This window comes from Protopterus annectens, chromosome 11.part0, assembly GCF_019279795.1.
Source record: "Protopterus annectens isolate FY-2018-M chromosome 11.part0, PAN1.0, whole genome shotgun sequence".
NCBI lineage: Eukaryota > Metazoa > Chordata > Ceratodontiformes > Protopteridae > Protopterus > Protopterus annectens.
In genome coordinates, this window is record NC_056745.1 from 1,558,752,636 (window position 1) to 1,558,770,442 (window position 17,807).

The 17,807-nt window shown below is 42.6% G+C and overlaps 1 protein-coding gene across 7 annotated transcripts in view; it reads left to right on the forward strand.

The window, feature by feature from the left end:
* Positions 1-17,807, forward strand: part of AHCYL2 (adenosylhomocysteinase like 2) — a 1,498,752-nt gene that overhangs the window by 592,402 nt on the left and 888,543 nt on the right. The gene's annotated exons all lie outside the window — the stretch shown is intronic.

Genomic DNA, 17,807 nt, shown 5'->3' on the forward strand with positions numbered 1-17,807 from the left:
TTTCAGATCCAGACATTACATTTGCTGCCTCTTTTTGAAGGTCTTTGAAGTAAACCCAGATGTCATCTTTCTGTCAAATGCCATTTGAGTGTATATTTTTAATTGTATCGTAAGAGTCAAATGAGGTCCCCTGTTTGAACTAGGTATAAACTTCAGAGACTTTGAATTCTTTTTGCGGTTTACCACTGGCGGATGTAACCTTTAAGGAGTGAGCCTAGTCAAGAAGAGAGACTTCAGATTTGAGGTTTGGAGAAACATTCTAGTTAACTATAGAGACTTGTTGATGGGAGTAAGAATGCGCCATAAGCTGTATATAACCCAGACTTCACAATCAAGAGACATTTTGCTGTAGTATTTTCTAGACTTTTACCATTGGCACCACTAGTTTCATGAAGCATGCAGATTTCTAACCATATGTTCAAAAATAAAAAAATGGCAGCCTGAAGTTACAGGATCACAGAGAACTGCTTCGACCTACTTAAGTAATCCCAGGGCTGCCTACCTATTTTTGTATATATGCTGTTAACCCCAAAACACCACCAACTTTTAGCCTCCTTTAACTCCAGAAAGGGACTCTGTCAGAACAAATAGGTAGAAAGGTAATGTTTGTATTATAATTTATACATCTGTCCTAAAGATGGAAGCAAGTTGGCTCAACATTTATTTTCTCCTTTATGAACATATTATTCTGACTTTAAGAATTAAAATGGCCAACATGCAACAGATTGAGTTTGTATAAAGTAGAATTTATTACCCTATTAAAAATAAATTAATATAATTAAGTGAACAGATATTGATTAAAATTGCTGTAGAGCATTAGCAAGGCAGAACAAGAATATCAATTGTCAGTTAAGAGTCTATCCAAATGGTCAAGAAAGTCAGATAACGTTTGTAAGTCAAAAAAAAAAACAGATGTTTTATATTCAGGGGTTCTAGGATGGGAAACTCTTTTTTAAAGAGTCTTTGGACTACCTGGAAAACAGTTCTAAATTATCTATCCACATTCTGGGGAATCCAGAAAAACTGAAATAATTCCTTACACTTCAGTGTTGGCGCCTGTTTAGATAAAAGTCCAGTTCATTAGCAGGTAGACTTGGTTGGGTACTTTTTAAGGTAAACTTCCTTTTCCTCACTATAGGCGAGTCTGCATCTCTGGATGTCCAGACCCTGAAATGAGCAAGATTAAATATCACAGCTTTAGTCCTTTTGTCTCTGAGTGGCTGTATAAAATCTTCTGTCATATGTTCAAAACAATCTGTTTCAGATTTCAGCTGTGGCAGGGCAGTGCAGATGTCCATCATTAAGGTTACTGTTGAAGTAGCCAACACTGTATGTGACATATTCTGCTTGGATTGGATCTGCTGGCCAGCTTCCACATGCCCTAGTCACTGCAACACTCAAGGAGAGCATAATAAAAACAGTGACTAAGATGCTAAAACTTGTGTGTTGTCCTTTTTGGGCTTCCAGAGATCGATGGTCAGCTAGCACTTCATCCAGGCTAGATGGATGAGAACCCCATTGAGTATTACTTTCCACTTCATTAATATTTGTGAAGGACAGTTTTTTTTTCCATCAGAAACATGTGCTTGAGGCAATAACTGATAAGTGTTGCTTCAGACTTACATTTTCATTCATGGTTCCTTGAGGACATTCTCTTGGCAATATTTATTTATGTAAAAAAGTAAACTTTTACCACACATCTTGTGGTTAGGGGCTTGGAGTTTTTAGTTTTGGGAGTTATCATTGAAACCTATACTCCAAAACCAAATATTTCTGTCATAGTCTTTAACAGACTCTTTTAAGCTGTTTGAACTATTTGTCAGACATCTGTTTCAGCTGACAGATGGTCTTGGGTCCCTGTGAGGATTCCCTTATCACTTATTGTTTGTGGAACACATTGTAGTGAGGTGCTGAAATTAGCTTGTTTAGCGATTTTGCTTTAAAACTTTACCTCAAAAGTTATTTTTTGGTGTAAAGAGGTAAGACTAGACTTTTTCAGGGTCTGCTGTTCACTTATCAGATTCCTCTTGTGGTTTACTGTGGAGATTCCTTTGTAAATTCACTTTTTGTGGTAAAAAGTGTTACTTTTCTGTCAAATCCATGTTCTGGGGCTTATGTGCTAGGTGGTTGTCACTAAAATGTTTTACTTCAAAGATCAACTTTTCGGATTAGAGGCAAGACAAAACTCCTCAAGGCTCCAATATCTGCTTATCAGATGCTTTGGTGGTGGACAGACAGTCCTGGTTTCCTATGGGGATTCCCATGTAAATTATCATTTTTTGGCTGATAAGTGTTGCTTTTCTGTCAAAGTTGTCAGTTAGGAGGCTGAGACTAGTGTATTTGGTGGTTGTCCCTAAAAAAATTTTACCTCAAAGATTAACCTTCTGTCAGGATGCAAGGCAGACTGTTCGAGTGTGCTGTCCACTTATCAGATGCTTTTTGCATTTGACAGCCATGGTTCATTGTCGGGATTTCCATGTAAGGTATCACTTTTTTTTGTGGGGGGGGGGGGGGTGTAATCGTTCTGTCCATTTTAGTTGCTGAGGGCTTTGGCTAGTATGCTTGGTGGTTGTCACTAAAATATTTTACCTCAAAGTGTATATAAAACTCTCTTCACTATCCAATTGATAAACACACTTTGCAGTTAGGATTTGCACCTGGGTCCCTATAACTTAATCATTCCTTCCCTTAGCCAGAAGAAGAGAAACGTTACCTGGGAGGCTTTGGTCTTTATTCTGCCTTTTCCATCACCTCTGCTACTAATGAGTGAGTTAGCTATGACCAGATTGTTGTTCTTCAGAGTGCTCATTTCTCATGGCCACTAAGGATTGGATACAGACGCATTATTATATGGCTTTTCAGATTCCCTCTTTAAGTTAAGGATAACCACTCTTGTCAGCATGGGGGAAATGCTTCTTTGCTAAGCTGCTATAAGAAGCTTCTTTTCTTAAGGAATGGATTGTCGTTCAAGCTGTTGTTTCTCTGGGTGCGATCTACAAAAAAGAAAAATACTAGACATTTGCATCTGTTCAAAGGAGAAGTGACTGAAGTTTGCGAAGGGTAATTTTAAGCCTTTGGTTATCTAACTAGGAATAAAAAGAATTGCCAGAGTCCCACAAATGATATTCAAGCCTTCTCTCGCTTTTCTGGTAACCGTGGCTTTAAAAAAATGTTTATCATCTCATTTTAATTCTCAGAAGTTTCAAATACTTTTTGTGTTTGGATTACACTTTCAGTTTCTACTTTGCACTTTGGCAGGTCAACAGCTCCAAGAGGGGTTTTCAAGTACCTAGCTCCAGTAGTAGCCATTGCGGGTTGCAGGGCATTCAACATTTTCTTCTTGGAGATGACTGTTTCACAAGTTGTCAAGAATCTCTGGTCCAAAAAAAGAACTCTTCAGAGAAGTCTTTCCAAATAGTGTTTTTTGGATGTATGATGGACACATGCCTTTTAATGGCTTCCTCAGGACATATTGGAAAGTTTATGAAAGCAGTCTCTGAGATTTACCAACACATCTCTAGCAGCTGCTTAGCAGTATTGCAGAATAGCAGGTTTTATTGCCCTTTTCTGGCTCAAAGTTCACATCAGGACCATTTATTAGTTCTTCAAATCACTTTGGACCCAACACCAACACTTTTTTCATTTCAGTTTTCAGTGCTGAGATTCTAGTGAGTGAATTGGTTGTCTGCCTGCCCATATTCAGTGTGTGTGACCACAGCTGCATCAATCATACTTTCAGGAGCTGTGTCCCATGGTGTGAAAGTCCAAGGTTTGTGGGACTAGCACAAGGTGACCATTTTGTTGCAGGACATAAACTGGGACACTTGAGGGCCACCCTTTGAAGCCAGGTCAGCAATCCCATTCTCCCGGCCCCCATGGTAGAGGAGATAGGGCCACCATTTCATCTCGCACCGGGGCTGGCAGGTTGGCTTTCTGTCCTTCACCCAGCACTGTGGGATGCCACTCTGTGAACAACACCACCCAGGAGGCAAGAGGCCACATGGCAGGAGTCTCAAAGCGATGCACATTCATCAGCGATGAGCACAATGGGGGAGAGAGACTGAGGTGTGCTGCAAAATGTGCAGAGATGGGGGGGGCAGGATTATCTCCCCTGGACGTTTGAAAGCCCTAGGTGCAAGGCAAAGAGGAGAAGCAGTGTTACAGAAGTCTGGATGAGGGACTGTCTGAGGCTTTGCGGCCCAGCAGAGTTCCATGAGGCTGGGAAGATCCCCTGAGAGGCTCCAAAAGCACATGTGACACTGCATGATTTGTCAGCAGTCAGGTGATATGTAACCCTGGAAAAGAGCTCTCTTTCCTGGGTAGAAGTTTAAGCCAGGAGGGGTCCATCCCGATGGAAGTCTGGAAGGGAGAGAGAGGTGGAAAGTGACTGGGACAACACAGCTTCTGCCTGGGTGGGGGGTATGGACCATGCCCCCTCTTGGAAGGAAGTCTGGAAGGGATAGAGTGGCAGATAGTGGCAGGGATGGGTGGGGGGGGCAGGCAGAGCTCCCCACAATGGAAGTCCTTAAGGGAGTGACTGGCAGACAGCAGCAGGGCCTGGAGAGCTCCTGCCTGGATGAAAGGGATCAGGCAGAGCTCCCCATGATGGAAATCCTTGAAGAAGAACTAGGGCAGATGGCGGTGGGGCCTGCAGAGCTCCTGCCGGGGCGAAGGCATCCATCTTCACCCCATAACCGATGGAATCCTTGAAAGATCTCAAAGTCCCCAGAGCTGCTCTGGATGGTAAAGCAGGGGGGCTCTGAAGCCTTCATGAGAGCTGATCTGCCCTTCAGCGGCCGAGGGGAGTTCCGGTGGGGTGGACAAGATCAGAGGGAAGCTCCCCTGAGAAGGTCCGAGGGCATGAGTGATCTGGCATGATTTAGCAGCCTGCAGGAGACCTGGAGGTGGCGGAGTCCCCTGACATGGGGGGCCACGGCTGGGGAAGATCTCTTGGCCAGGTCGAAGGGGAGGCCTGTAGGGGTTGGCCCTGACAGAAGTCAGTAAGGGTGTGCCAGGCAGATGGGTGTGGGGCCTGGAAAGCTCCTGCCTGAGTGGGGTCAGGCAGATCACCCCACGACAGAAGTCCTGAAGGGAGTGACTGATGGATGGTGGCAGAGCATGGAAGGCTCCTGCCAGGGTGAAGGCATCCGACCTTACCCCATACCCAATGACATTCCCAAAAAAAATCGCAAAGTCCCCAGAGCTGCTCAGGATGGGAAAGCAGTGGGAGTGGCTGACCTAGGAAGCCAGGTCACCATTCAGACTGAGCAGTCTAAACTGGGACATTTCTGTGTCCCAAAGACAATGTTCGGGATTCCAGGACAGAGACTTCCAAACCGGGACTGTCCTGGAAAAACTGGTACTGTTGGTCATCTTGGACTAGCAAGACATTCAGAGCATGTAAATGTTTAACAAAGGATGGCTCTAATAAATGCTGCTAAATCTCTGCACCATCTTGGGCTACAGGCCGTCTGCTAGTAATCACAGATACCACCACAATGAGGTGCTGCATAAACAAAAAGGTGGAACTAGGTCCTTACCCTTTCCTTTTGCAAAATAGCTGTGGTAGTTTGGGACCTGGCAATTCAGCACTGTCTGCTCCTCCAGGCTACCTACACTCAATCAGAGCATTATGTTATTGCAGACAAGCTGAATAGGACCAGGACAGACCTTCACAAATAGATGTTCCTCTTGGATGTCTTCCAGGATTTCTTCCATACAAGGAGAACTCTTCAGTTAGATCCGTTTGTCTCCCATCACAACAGACACACAAAGGAATTCTGTTCCATGACTTCTTTCTTACAGGCCTGGAAGAGTTTTACCTGTTTGTTCATGTGTACAGGGAATGTGCCCGTATGCTTTCCTACTCTTTCCTCTGATGACCAGGATTCTTCTAAACGTATAGAAAATCTCTCCAAGAATAATTGTGGTGACTCAGTTTTTGGCCCAGGCAGTAGTGGTTCTTCATTCCTTTCAGTATGGCCAAGGGTAATTAGCTCAAGCCTCTTCACAGAATGGACATACTCACACAGTTGTTTGCTACACCCCAACTTTCAACTTCAAGTGACTGCTTGGATGATAAGATTTTAGTATCTCTTGGGTAATCTTTTTCTGAATATGTGCAGCAAGTATTAAAGGAGCTTAAAGAAATCTGCCAAACCAAGAGCTAACATCCTTTTGAGGCTCGCATTCCATGGCAATGCAGTATTTGTGTGTCTGTCTAGCTGGCTGGCTGGCTGGCTGTGTCTGTTTTTCCTGACTTTACTTCATCTTCTATCAAGATTCATTTCTAGGCCATCTCTGCTTGTATGCCCTTCGATCCTGCCACTTTTCTACTCTTCTTCAAATGAAATGTTTTAAGAAAGGAGTTTTACATGTCTATCCACCTAGAAGGCAAGTGGCTCCTTCTGGAATATTAATTTTGCACTGGGAAAACTTAACACTGCTTTCTTTTGAACATGTCCACGAGGCTAACTGAACTTCTTGTCTTGGGAAGTAGTGATTCTTTGCTGTGACTTCTGCAAGAAGTTACTAGCTCTTGCGGTGAATAATTCCTATCTCCTTTATCCTCAAAGAAAGGGTAATTTCTGATCAAATCCTTCCTTCATGCCTAGGCTGTCTCAGTTACATTGAGCCACTCTTCATTTCCCTGTTTGTTCCAGAACTTACAAATAAGTAAGAAATATTTCACTCTAATAATTTAAGGCTGCCCCATGCTAATGCTTTTTGATATCCTCACCATAATAAAGCACTTACAGGCAGAGTCAGGGCCCACTTTATTTGGGCTTTGGCTACTTCACTGGCTTTTTGGAAAAGGATGGACTCTAGAAACATACTAGAGAGAGCAATTTGGATGTCTGGGCACACCCTTGCAAAATTATACCAACTACATTCTTTATATTTGTCCATAGTAGGCTTTACTAGGACTATACGCCAAGAGTTTCTGGGTTCTCATCCTTCTCCCTTTTTTCTAAGCTCTGCTATTCATCCCATTTAGGTTAGGCCAACTACAACAGTGATGTGATGATGAGAACTTTGTATAGTTTTAGTAAACTTACCATAACAATGAATGTTCAGATAGATCACTGTTGCTGTAGTCACACCCTCCTATTTATTTTGCCAGCCTGTAAAAATATGTGCTTTCATTTTTTCATAGCACATATTTAGCTGCTAGGGCTCTAGCCACCTATTCTGGGGCAATAAAGGTCTGACGTCTTTGCGTCCTAGCCACTGTTGTTATCCTGCTGTCTTCACATTGCAGTGTCTAGGGTACATGGAAAGTTTCCTAAAGCTTTGGAAGCTGACTGGTGGGTCTGATCCTAGTAGGATACGTCCAACATAGCTTAAGTTACTGCAGCAGTGCTCTCTTCAAACATCTGCTGTTGTACTAAATTTACTTACACGGTTGCACTTGTAACTTGTGTGAGAAGCTGGCCAGCTCATTTAAGACTCCTTGCTTGAACTGCAAGTAAAAAAAAAAAAAAAATCAGAATGAATAAGTGCCCGAGTATTGCTAAAGAAAGAAGATTGAATTAATGACTGCAAGTTTCTCTCCAAGTCTGTACCCCTTGCAAAAAAGGTGGGGAAGGGGAAGGCTTGGGATTTCTTTTTCTGTCTGATGTTGGTTGTTCTTACTAGTTGACACACAGCTCATTTCTGTCGGTCCAGGTTTATTGCAGTTTGACAAGAATATGTTTTGGGAGACAGAAAGTTATTTGCTTTGTAAACATTAACTTCCCTGTACATTCTCTGAGTTTATCATGTTTTTGGACTTCTTGACACTATATTGTCCACGTGCAGGATGCTGTCCAGTTAATGTATCTAACTCTGAAGTCCATTCCATGTGAGTGGTGCTGTTGGTGCATTTTTTTGTGAGCTAAAAACGGATACTAGTACACTTGGCCAAGGGGACCCTGTTCCCTGCAAAGAATTCTTTTGAATTGAGCATGGTTTCATGCATGCTGTTTTTCAGTGTCTTTATGTACTGACACACACAGCAGAAGATTAGGAGGATTAATAGACAGCAATACATGAAGGAAGAATTAATAAATGCAGTCAGTGCTCATTAACAGTGAAACTGTGCAAGTAGTAAACAATAATATGCACAATTTCTTGGCTATCAGTATTAATTTTATATATATATCTGTATACACTTTTGAGTATAGATGACCAGCAGGCACATCTGCAATTGGTATCTGAAGAGGAAGAAGGGACATTGCCATTATTTATTCCTTTGGGCATGCCATAGTCTTGTATTCTAATAATTTGTCTGTGCCTCAAAGGTACTATCCACTGGAATCTTTGTGACACGTCACCAGTCTTTAGCAGGAGGCTATCTTTTAACAGAATCTATTTTTCTTGGTTACACATGTTCTTAAGACTGAACATGATAAAATAATTGTTGCAAGTTTATTTGCATTGGAGTCATCAATGAATGAAACAGTAAAACTTCACTACAATTTCATCTTCCTGCTGCATTTTTACTAAGTCAGAATCAGGCTTGCCACTATGCAAGTACAAAACATACTTCTCTTCTCGTTTTTATTAAGAAGTTATCATATCTGCACTTGCTTGGATTGGAGTAAAGTTCCAAGTTTAATCTTTTAAGGCACCTTACTTAGCCAAGCGTCAGCTAGGTCATTTCAAGATTTGTCTGCTCCATGCAGTTTTGAGTGGCCTTTGACCTCTTTCCTGTTCAGTGTTAACCAATGATGTTGCATTAACTGATCTGCAGTTAGGATTAGATCTGCATGTGTAGCTCTTTCCGTTATAGTTGTGCATGCCATTTACCTTCCAGCATGGCAAATGTGTAAGGAAGTTTTGTCTAGCATAATCAGACTGGATATTACAATGTCTTAGACTGAACTGGACTACTGTTTGTACAGCTACATATACAGGTGCTAATTCAGCATACTGGTTTGGTTTGTACTCTGGCTGATACTTCAGCAGGAGGATATGGTTGATCTTCATGCTATATTTCCCCATGCTACAATACCCATTTCCATCCTGGCTGAAGTAGCAGCCATCGACATATGCTTTAGAAAAGTTTTTCATGCTTATTCATAATAATGGCAGTGTTTCTTTTGCAGTCGGCCAAGGTCTAATGCGGAGTCCTGCTGAGGTGATTGCTTATGCAGTTCAGACCATGTGCAGTCATGTATTTACACATCTGCCAGTACTTGGGTATTTAGGCTGTTTTTGTTTCTGGTATGTTTTATTTCCAATGTTGGTCCTGGACAGCCAAAGTCCAGACCATAGTACTAGACAAGTTACCATCCTTTGGTTTCAGGCTTCCCAGAAAGATAGAGGGCTGATGTCTGTAGCAAAAGTTTTTTTGTTTTTTTTTGCTACAAGTATAGTTTTTGAATCTGTCTGTACCGCTCATACTCTAGAAAAGAGACTTTTTTTCTCACTCTGAGAATTTATTTCAAATCCCACTTAGTGTTACTAGCATAAGCTGTAACATAGTGAGCAGACCCCACTTACTGTTATTAGCATAAGCTATAACATAGCGAGCAGACCCCACTTGGTGTTACTAGCATAAGCTGTAACATAGTGAGCAGACCCCCACTTAGTGTTACTAGCTTAAGCAATAACATAGTGAGTAGACCCCACTTAGTGTTATTAGCATAAGCTATAACATAGCGAGCAGACCCCACTTAGTGTTACTAGCATAAGCTATAACATAGCGAGCAGACCCCACTTAGTGTTACTAACATAAGCTATAACATAGTGAGCAGACCCCACTTAGTGTTACTAGCATAAACTATAACATAGTGAGCAGAGTTCTACTTTTGAGAATTGCACTGATGCTACTCAGTAGACCCTCTTTCTAAATAGATATCTTTATCTGTCTATGTAGGTTAGGCATGGGTTGTGACACAAGCTGTCTGGTAAAACTTGCATGGCTTTTTCCTGCTCTTCCTCCCGTATCCAGAATTCTGACCTTTATTGGCTTGGTGAAGGAATATGCCATCTCTGCATAGTCGTGGATGATCTGTCTTGAGTAATTACAAATACAAAGAGAGTTTCTTGGCTCTTTCAGTTTTTTGAAGGGTTAATCCATTGGATAGCCAGAGTTTTTCTGTTTTGGGGGCACAGCCCATGCGGTCCATTTTCTTACCTTAGGTAGTTCACCTTGTTTCTGAATCACTATCCTTTGTGAGGGACAGTTTGGCCTCTGCATTCTTTAGGTGGTTTAACATGTCATGTCTGTAAGATGCTCCTTAAACATGTTACTTTCGATTGCTTTTAGCACATCAGATTCCCTCATTATGCAAAACGGATGGCTTTCTGCAGGAAGATATTGATATCTGCAGGTGAGTTCAGGTTTCAGAAGAGACGCCTATTCCAGGTCTTCTGTTTTCTACCATATGTGAAAGCCATTTTGTACTGGTCTTAGGGATGTTCCTTCGGGGTCCAGAATCCATTTCAGATGTCTGTTGTTGCGTAGTATTTTTCACCTTCAACAGTAGCCAAGCCAAGCCTGGTCAGAATGTCATAGGCCAATGAGATAAGAATACCTGCTAATTTAGCTTTCTTTAGTCTGTAGTGAGCCTCCATTTCACTTGGGTTTGAGAACAGGCCAGATGTGAGAGTTGTACACACAGTTTGCCTGCCTTGCTCTTAAGATGCCAGGGGATTCCTGTACATACACTGAGCCCTTACTGTAATCATTTGGCACTGGAATAACATGAAGGTCTGTTAACCCATAATCATAAGCATCTCTTGCAGACACTTCTGCAGACATTCTAAATATCTTATGTACTGCTTTTTTTCTGCTTTTTCCGTCTCACAACAGCATATCTGACTGACCAGCTCAATCTGATTTTAGAAGTATGGGAAAGGCAAGTTTATCATCAAAGCTCAACCTTGTACATTGTTAGACACATTTTCAAAATTGTGTGCACACTTCCCTAAGCTAATTTGGCTCACTGTATGAGACAGTCAATAATGATTAGCTTGTACTACATATGAGCTTACTTTTTTCGCAGTTGGTCAGAGTTCCGTCAGTAGGATTAAACCATTTGACAGTGATGTAATTTTTTCATTCCTTTCATTGTTTTGCACGATACTTTTGTAACTCACCAATAACAGGAGTAGCTAATACCAGATCTTAGAACGACTCCACTATTGTTGTAACTAGCTCAAACTGAACTTCAACAGTGGGATTTTATATTGGGTTATGCACCAATATTAGCTCTTAGAGGATTGTCTCACATTGTGTAAAATCACTTTAATAGTTTCACCCACAGTTTGGCTACCCAGAGCATTTTCTGTCCTGACATCAGAGCTTGTGGTTCACATTCCCCCTTTTATGTGACCACAAATTGTCATGGATAGAATCCTCAGATGCAGCCAGACATGACCTATGTATAGAAGGGAGTTTGGACCCCTTATCGTCCCTACAGGGTGCTGCAACATCCTTTGACCTATCTGTAAGTGGAAAGCATAGATTACTATGCTATTTAAGTTACTGTTGTGATTTTAACTCCCCTTAGCCACTCTGACTTAACAAATATCAGGTAAGTTCTTTGTATTTTTAGTATTTTATAACACTGCTCACGCATATGGCAGCTCTAGAAGCACAAAACGGGTCAAGGTATCTTCAAACATTCTTCAGCTGCCACAAACAGTTAATTTTCCTCTGATCACATTCTGCAGTGAGGTGATTTGTGAGTTAGTGAGCTTCAGTTTGAGTTTTCCACACAGGTAGGATATTTAATATGCACTGCTGTGTCAGTGTTTGCATGAATTTGAGTGAGCAAGGCTTACTTCTTTAGTAAAGAATGTCAGACCCCCTGGCATTTATCTGAAATTTTACTACATCCTTCTTTGTCTCTCTCTCCACACGCACACACATACAGACCACATCTTGCTTCATGAGGTCAGATCCTCTGAGTTTCTAAGCACTGATACTTCTGGTACATCAGACCTTACAAAAATAAATTGTATCAGAATCGTGCTATTTGGAAAAGATAATGTCTGTTTATGAACCTTTAAACTCTTTCCAAAGGGAATAGGATTACTCATCTGTGGCACATGATTCCCATGACAATAGTCAATTATAGACCTATCATTGCTGATTAAGAAGTCCTCTCCTGGCTTATTGCTGACATGCAGTGGATGGCTCCTTGTCCATTTTCCCAAATTATAGCTTTAACAGTGCTTTCCCTAAAGTTATTTGTTTACCTTCTGTGTAGCCTATAACTTGAGGCTGTTGGGTAGGATTTTCAGTCTCTCTGAGTTTTTTAATGCTGTGCTCTGTTTATTATACAAGCTTTTTGACATTAACATTCAGCCCTCGAGTCTATAAAGGCCTTGTGCTTTAAATTGTCTTCTAAATTTACCTACAGTTCCCTTGGTGATTTTCTCAGGTGGACTTTGTTTTGCACCATCATTTGTAATAAGGCAGTTTTAATACTACTGGCAGTAGAAGCTGTAGGAGCTCCAGTGAGAGATCACCTTTGGAGACTGCTTTGTGTTACTTTTACCATACATATATCTTTCAAATCAGTCACCATGTCAGAATCATTGACTTCACATTGTGGTGAATGGAGTATGTTAGTCAGTGGTTACTGGAAGTACTGTTGTTAATGAGTGAAGGATTGCTGGGTCCCACAGATCCAAGAGAAGGAAAACCAGTATGTAGTGAGGGTTTTTGGTCCAAACTTTTTGAAACTGGGATTTCAGTTGTACTATAGTACCTTATCTGTCTGACTTCTTCCTGTAAACGTATTTCTTATCCTTTTTCTGTAGGAAGAACAGGATCTTTTTCTGGACTAGTCCCAGTTAGTTTTTGTGCACACTGTAATAGTCCCTAGAAGAAGCTTTCCTTTCTGCAGTCCTTTGTATCTTTTGTTATGTGGTCTGGTAGGACCCTGTCTTCTGCATGAATGTCCATTGATAGCACAAGACTGAATGAGCGAATGGGACTGTGTTGGAGGTCTGAGCTACAAAGGTAACTCCGTTAGAGGGTCTGGAGCAGATGGCATGTGCTTAGCTGCAGGGGAATTGGCACTAGCTTTTATGTGAATAGGAGTATTAGCCTGTATATTTGTACCTGGTTTGCTGCCTTTCAGAAGAGGCAGTTCAGATGTCCTTCTGTATCACTGTTACAGTATTCTTCACAGTAGGGATCTCCTGCCAAGGATAGCCCAAAGTCTGGCCAGTATACCAAAGCCTTTACATTTTTTGTATGGGATCTACATCACATGTATGCTTCCTGTACAAGACATAAGGAATAAAGGTGATGTGCAGGCACAGTTACTCAGAGCTTCTTTGCTATCCGTCTGAATGCCATCTTCAGTCTGAAAGCCCTTTTGCTGTGCTGAATACCTAGCTGTCTTCCCTGACTATCTTTGTGGAGAACCAGAGGCTTAGTCCAAGTAGCATGGCAGAATCATCCAGCTCTGAGGTCTCAATAGGCAAGAAGAAGGCCAAGAAATCTCTGCCAGATTGTTTGACTGTCCATCCTCTGCCAGACGTTTCTCTAGAAGAAGGTGAAAGCTCTGTAGGCCGTCCAGTGTCTACATCTGATTCCTCTGCCACATCTCTGTTAGAGGCCAGATGGATCCTTCCTTTTGCATGTCCTCTGAGGCTTTGCTGGCATCTGCTGTGAACATCAAGGGTGAACTGTGGTTTATCATCTCAGAGGGCCCTAGAAGGATTCCACAGATTCTGATGAGGGAAGAGGTTCCAGGTACTCTTATTGAATTTCATCATGGATCAGAACCTCCAGTGTGTGTTAGGACTGATGTCCTTACTAAGGAGAAGCAGAAGATTGAGGATATTGCTGTACACCCAAAGGGTCCACAAAGACAATGACAGGACTTTACACAGGGCCTGTTTAATACCCTGAGGGGTTTCTGTCCATACTCCCCCTGGGACGACTTCTCCTTCCAAATGGGCTAGGAAACCAGATTCCTCATATGAGGATTCAGTCTGATGATGGGTCTCTGTCGTACTGTTCCCATATGCCTTCGCCTTTAGCTTATGGTTTTGATGAAGAAGAGTCTGTGAGTGTTGAGTCCTTTTGAGGAATTGTCTTTTAGAGACACTGTAGCTAGAATGATGGAATACTTTAAGTGGGATTCTTCTCAAGAGTCTGATATCCAGAAAAGGTATTATATGTATGAGCTGCTTCAGGTGGACACTCCTAAACCTTTTGTAGTACCTGCTGTGTTGGCTGCTTTGTTAGACATCTTTATAGCTGTCTCTAATCTCCTGATTCTCAGCCTCCTGCTCCAAAGAAACCTGACAGATTCTATAAGGTTCTTGACCATTGTCAATTCTTATTTAAGTGTCCTTATGCTGACCCTGCTGTGGTGTCAGTCTCCTCTGATAAGTTTTCAAAGCTTTTGACGTCTTCCAAGCTTCTGCCTCTAGATAAGGATAGTAGTGCAATGGAGAGCGAATTGGTAAGAAGGTTTATACTGCTTCTACTATGACCTTCCAGACCCATATGACAAGTTATGCTCTGGCCTTGATTGCCCAGGCTTGTCAGGTTATTTCCGACCTCTCTGATTCTGAAGCAAAATCTTCTGCTCTATTTTAGGTTCTACCTCTCCGTTGGCTCGTCACTCTATCAAGTGTAGTTATGATGCTGTTGATGCATCTTCAGAGATGTCTTTGAGTCTGTTATGAGGCATTATTCTTGGCTTTTTTGCAGTCTTTACCTGAAGACATTAAGGCCAAGTTGCTGGATTCTTCTTTGGATAATAAAATTCTCTTTCTGACTGCTGCCGCTGATATGTTTAAGTTTGTTCAGGAAAAAGGTAAACTTTGCAGGATCTTAAACATATTTTTGTATCCCCTATCCTCTATCCCTAAGTTCCAGAGGAACTATCCCACTAGGTCTGCTTTTGTTGGCAGGCAGGCAGCCTCATCAAGCCACCAAAGACAGGAAGGGTGGTAGGCAAACTCCTACTGCTAAACCTTCTCAGGCTCCTGTTGCTCAGAAGCCTTTCTCTAACAAGCCTACTTCTGTTTGACATCTTGCCACCTTTACCAGTTGGACAGGTGCCCTTGTCCCTTCAGCTTTCCCTCGGTCTTCCAAACAGGCATATCATCACCTCTGATTCTTGTGTTCTATCTGTCATCCAACAGGGTTGCTTTATGTTGTGGAAGTCCCTCCCTCCTTTTTCAGGTATTCCCAAGTCTCCTCTTTAACAACTTCATTTCTCTGAGATAACTGGGTCCCTTGGTAGACCAGGGAAGTATTCAACCTGTCCCTTCTTCACAACCAGGAAAGGAATTTTACTCTGATACCTTTAAAGGAGGGTGCTTTGATGCCTATTTTGGATTTCTCCTCAACACCTTTAAGGTTCCTTCATTTCAGATGCTTACTCTTCAAAGCCTGTCCCTAGATTGAATGATGCTTACCGTCATATTGCTATTCATTCTCTTTTTAAGAGGTTTTTACATTTCTCTGATGTTCTTCGTGTTTCACTGTTGCAGTTATCCTGCTGTGGTAGACCTCGGCCAGCCCGAATACCAGAGTCAGTGTTTTTCTGCATTGGCTGCTGTCGCTTGCTGCCTGGCGTCGGTTCGTCAGTGCTATAAAGGAGGGCAGGCGACGCCATTACATCAGTCTTTCTTGCCGTGAAGCCCATAGCAGAAGCAGTTTGCAAGTGTGCCGGTTTTGATTTACAGCTGAAAATGTCTAAAGCTAAGTACCCTGTTGGGGATCCTTTTTTCCTTGCACTAACCGATGTCCGAAAAAGTTAACAGTTGTATCACCTGTGGAAAGCAAATGTCACACCGAGACTTCCACTCATACTGTGTCACTTGTTTAGGCCCAGTTCACAACGTCCCCCTTTGCCGGTTCTGTGCCCTCTTTAATGCGAGAACCATTCGTCGTAGAGCTCTTATAGTAGCCAGGGATTTTCGTCTTCCATCTTTGCATTCCGAAATGGCATCAATCAGCCAACCATCCATAGACATTCTAAAGGACCTTAAGCATAAAGATAGAAACAGAACACACAAGGCCAAGCCTTCCAAAGACTCTACTGCTAAGCAGGTAGTCAGTTCTCCGGAATTCAGTGAGGTGCTTTCTCGGCTCCTGATGCCCGATTCCATACCTTCGAACTACCGAGATACTTTCAGTGTCCGGTATGCTGCAGAAATCTTTGTCTTCCAGGCCTTTGGTTGCCTCTGCCTCTGTTGGGACCGGAGCCACGATGCAGGCACCGGCTTCCGAGGAGGCCTTCCACACTACCAATTCCAGACAAAAAAAAACGTTTTCTCTTCCGACTACCATTCCTCTCAGACCGATGGATCCTCTTAGACCTAGAGGCAAGGCAACTCCCAGGAAAACTACCTGTAGCCACCATGTTACTCCTCCCCAAACTCAAATGCTTAAAATGGCAGAGGATCTTATCACCCTTATCAGGGGTAGTCAGGCCGCAACTTCTAAAAGGAAAAGAGACATTTCTCCTGAAATACTAAAAGAACAGGATTCTGAGGAGTCTGATTTATTCATATTTGGAGGAGGAACAACCTCTGACTGCTTATGAGGAATCAGATGCAGAGGAATCCATTCCCTCTGCCTCCCCATCAGAAGATCTTTCCTTTGAGGAAACCCTTCACACCCTCAGGGAACATTTCCACTGGGAATCCCAGGACCTCACTCAGTCTAAGAAAAGACGAAGAGTTTCTAGTCCTGCCCCAGCACAGCCCCTTGGCCATCCCTCCTATCTTAGAGGTGGTTGATGTCTTCCAGGAATCCAGTTTAATTCCTGATGCCCTCCCACCTGCTCCCAGAAAACCTGACCGGTATTAGAGTATTGGATTCTAACAAATACCTGTACAGAAATCCTGCTGCCCACCTGGAGGTCATTACACAAGGACAGAAAGGAGCTAAGGCTAGTTCAACTAAAAGTCCTACTCATTCTGACATGGACTCCAGAGCTCTGGACAGATGTGGTAAAGTATACACCTCTGCAACCTTGGCCATCAGAGCTTTCGACTGTCAGTTCCACATGTTGAAATATCAACAACACACTTGGAACTATTAAAACAAAAGATTTCAACCTTTCCTGACTGCGCCAGTTCGAAAGAGTTAGCAGATTTACTGCACTGTACTTGTCAAGTGGCCAAACACTCATTACACTGTGGATATGACGCCCTAGAAGCCTCAAGCAGGGCAGCAGTGTCAGGATCTGTCATTAGGAAACATGCATGGTTGAAGGAACAACCTCTCCCTGATCATGTCAAATCTAAATGACTTGATGCACCCTTGGATAAGGACCGCTTGTTTGGCGAAAAAGCAGAAGAGGTGCTTAAAAAGACTGAAGACAAAGCAAACTCTATGCAAACAGTAAAAGAGTTCCTTCAAGTACAACCTCCTAGGTTCACCAGGATTTTTTCCTCAAAACACTGGTCCTTTCCTGCACTTAACAGATAGGGGCAAGGTAAGCCCCACAGAGACAGACCACCCAGACTCCCACTCCAGAGACAGCAGAGAACCAAACAGTGGACCACTTCCACTCCAAAGGCAGTGAGTTCTAAGCCATCCCTCTGTGGCAAAAACTCTGAATGACTCCCTCTCCCCTCTCTGCCCTCTTTTCTCTCACCAAAAGCTAGGAGGAAGGCTCTCCCTCTGCAAAGACAATTGACTTTCTGTAACCAAGTACCAGTGGGTCTTAAAGATCATTTTTCAGGGATACAATTTTTCCTTCAACTAACTTCCAATTCTAAGAAGGTACCTAGACTTACCTCCAAATCAGTGGGCAGAGGCATTAAAACAAGTCCAAACTGTCATATCCCAAGGGGCAGTAGAACCTGTCCCCTCAGATCAAACCGGC